The 3,556-nt window shown below is 47.3% G+C and overlaps 1 protein-coding gene across 1 annotated transcript in view; it reads right to left on the reverse strand.

Annotated features, from left to right (window-relative positions):
- Naa15-16 (N-alpha-acetyltransferase 15/16) overlaps window positions 1-3,556 on the reverse strand; it is a 120,327-nt gene that overhangs the window by 54,081 nt on the left and 62,690 nt on the right. The gene's annotated exons all lie outside the window — the stretch shown is intronic.

A 3,556-nucleotide genomic window follows, 5' to 3' on the forward strand; every position in this document is an offset into this window, starting at 1 on the left:
ACTACTACTACTACTACTAATAATAATAATAATAATAATAATATGGAGTTTTACGTTCTGAAATCACGATATGATTATGAGGAACGCAGTAAAAGCGGCTTCAAGCATTTCCCTTCTATCTAACCGACATCTCGACTTTGGCTCAGCCTTGGAGCCCGCTTCTCTAACTGTAGATTATTAACGAAGCCTGTACCAGAGCACAACTCCCAATACTACGGAAAATGCCTTCGTTAAATGATCGAACGTCGAATGGACAAGTAAAAATGCGGTAAAAACCAGTAGTTATACATGAAAGCAAGCTAAATAAAAAAAGGTCATGGATGTCAACGCAAAGAAGCCTGCCAGAGCAGACTGCATTAGGTCGCGTAAGGAAAAGCGCCACCTTTACGAAATAAATAGTGATTGAAGTGATGTTTTTTTTAGCATACTACAGAGCAAAAAAAATACTGCTTTGTAGCAGTCGTAAGTGTTTTCGGAGGAAAAAAAAGTGCTGGTTTAGAGCAGCTACCTGTGTTTTAGGACAATATATTATATTTGCCACAAATTAATGAAGTTCAGAGCATTGTCGAAGCATCTGGTAAAAACTGATCTACTTCAGAGAAAACAATCAATGAAACTTTCATGAAGCAAAAAATGGCAGGTTGCCAAAAATGTGCAGCTACTATTTAATACACTAGTATTTGTGGGAAAAATAAAATCAAACCAGAAAGGCTTAGTGCCACATTTTAGAGGTATCCCATATAACTGATTCCAAATAAGCTGTAGATAATCAGTACGAGATAAAAGTAATACAGCTCATTTTTACATTCCATCACACCAACACTAGCTTGCATGTCTAGCCGAGGAAATAAAGCAGCCAAATGAGCTATACGCTTAATATGCCAGTTCTTGTTGCATATGCAATGAGATGAGAGCGGATAATGCTGCACACTAGTATCACCCTTAGATGATAGTGGATTCTTTTCAGCTTCTTTAGGACTTATGAATCGGTCAAACAGTAAAAGTTCGTCATTCTCATTCCCTCAGTGTCATTTCAAAGCAGGTTCGGAGCAGTTACTATCGAAAATCACTGTTTAGAGCAGCGTGGAGCTGCATTTCTCTTTCGGAGCATGTTTAGAGCAATTGGAGCAGCACTTCCATCACGGATGAATGTCATTGGAATTCGATGGGGCACCTCAAGTGGTGGACTTCCGGTGTCGCATGCCGGAGAGAACCAATTTTAAGCAGCTCCAATCATGCATCTTACGAAACCGTCGCCCACAAAGCGATGAAGTGACGAAGCACGGTAGATGGATTCTGGGCGCACACGTGAAGCAACCCGGTAATGCTCAACTGCAATCAACAATCCGGAACGCCCATGTTCTATCGCATATCCAAAGGGCAATTTATGAGTTCACGAAAAACCGACGCAAGCGCGCACGCAGAATAAAGTGCGCTCAAAGTAACAAAAATTAAGATGTGCTTTACCATTGAGAAACATTTGACAAATAAACTTTCGAAGCTCTGTGCTTTTTCCGTTTCTTTTCATGTGCATGTGGGTCGTAGGCGAGTTTTAGAAATTTGATTGTTTTAAACCCGCCAGAGCCAAACGTATAGTTTTGTTGCCTCAAGTCTTCATTTTTCATTTTTTTGACTACTTGAAATTTCTTTTAGTACAGCCTCTTTAGTAACGCATTATTGAAGCTTCTGCAATTTCTACCATCAACTTTCACCGTCGAATTTCAGACACACTGTGGTTCGCACTAACAAGTTGCTCTCGCGCCAATAAAACCGAGCTAAATGTGCACTAAAGCACAGCACAGACTCGAGATAGCGTTCATGAATGCTTGAGAGCGCTGATATATTAAGACTAGTCCTGGAAATACATAAACAATTATTTGATTACTCTGCCACGCGAAGTTACGTAAATGGCATCCCAATTCTCTTCCTTGGAATGTTTAGCGGCAAAGATGAGCGTTGTTCCATAATTAGCATGTGTGCGAGTTTGACGAGCGAAAACCACGATATGCCTACGAAGGATGTCGTAGTAGTGGAGAGTTTCAGAAAATCGGACGACCTGAGCTTCTTAAACACCTATCCAACATAGGTGGGCCTCTGGCAATTGGCCTCCATCGAAATGGGGCCGTCGCAGCCGGGTTCCGCTACCGCATCCTTCAGGTTAGCAGTCTATAGAACCAAAACCACGAAATCACAACGGCAGGAGTGCGGTTTTCTGGAATGTTGAATGCTAGCAGGATGCTATCGCGATCATCCATGCGAGCCCATTCAAACGACTTCGGAAGTGAAGACAAAGAAAGAAAGGCCAGATCTTCAAGTTTTTCATGTTCGTACACTGGCAAATTACTAACTGCAAAAAAAAAAAAAAACAAGCAGCCACTCTTTAAGTCACATAAATCCTTCGACATGAGAAATCGTTCTAGCAAAGGAACCTTGGCCCGCTCAATCACTGTCAAGCCGCTGAAGCAAGATGGGGCATCCTGCACAGCACGCATATATCTGATCCCATCAGTCTCGGTCACCACCGTCATAAAGAAAAGCACAAGAGCGTCTTGAAGAACCCGAAGCAAAGACATGGGATGCGTTGTCTCGCTCGACGTTGCCGTTGACGCTGTACGACCGGTCTCGCTCAAACGACCTTCCTACGGGCATTCCTCGACTACCAAACTACGATGCCCGCCGACTGGAACGGGAGGGCTGGTTCGCCTCGGCGCTAATTAGCGGAGAACAAGAGGACGAACACCAAGCGCGCGCACAGGACAGACATGGCCAACGAGCGGTTCCGAAGAAGTGCACCGCACCCGAGATTACATTCAGCGTCGGGAGGTCCATTGAGAAGAGCAGAGATAAGCTGCCCTTCAGAAGCATCGTACGAGCGAAGCGAGCTAGCCCGATGGAAAGAAAGGCCCTGCGGCGGGCGCCCAATTAATGGCACTACTCCGTCGCCACGGAAGAGTCCGTCACGAAAAAAAAACAAAACAAAAAAACAAGCTCGCGATAATCGCATAATGACAACAAACCGCACGGAACCGTCCACTTCCCGAAAGTGAGGGCACCAGACTTGAAATGGACGGACGCGGAGGAATGGGGTTCTGGAGAAGGGTTGTCCACCACGCCGCATTTGTTGTCGGCTATGATGCGGAGAGAAAGCGCTGCTCGGCGCGAGAAGAAAGAGAGAGCCCGAATTTCCCGCGCGAGGCGAGGGACGGCGACGGGTCAAGGAGAGAGCGGCGGCGGCCGACTCTTCTCCGGGAGCGTCTGCCGCCGGGCCGCATCGCCGTCAGTCAGCGGTCGCGCATCCCGAGGACCGGCTCGTTCCGCGGGCCCCGCCGCGTCATGAGTGGACTCCGCGACGACCACGTCGTGCTCCCGAAACGACGGAGGCCCGTCTTATAGTCCGAGAGTCGGGGCCTCGGCGACCAACCGTTCGCCAAGACGGGCGTCGTCGTCACAGGCTGCCAGCGTACGAGAAAGCGCCATTCATCGGATATGATGAGAGACAAGAAGCGGCGGAGAAGCGGCCGTCGCGGCGCACTGCCCCAGTCCCGAGCCGCTCGCG

This window comes from Rhipicephalus microplus, chromosome 2 (assembly GCF_043290135.1).
Source record: "Rhipicephalus microplus isolate Deutch F79 chromosome 2, USDA_Rmic, whole genome shotgun sequence".
Taxonomy (NCBI): Eukaryota; Metazoa; Arthropoda; class Arachnida; order Ixodida; family Ixodidae; genus Rhipicephalus; species Rhipicephalus microplus.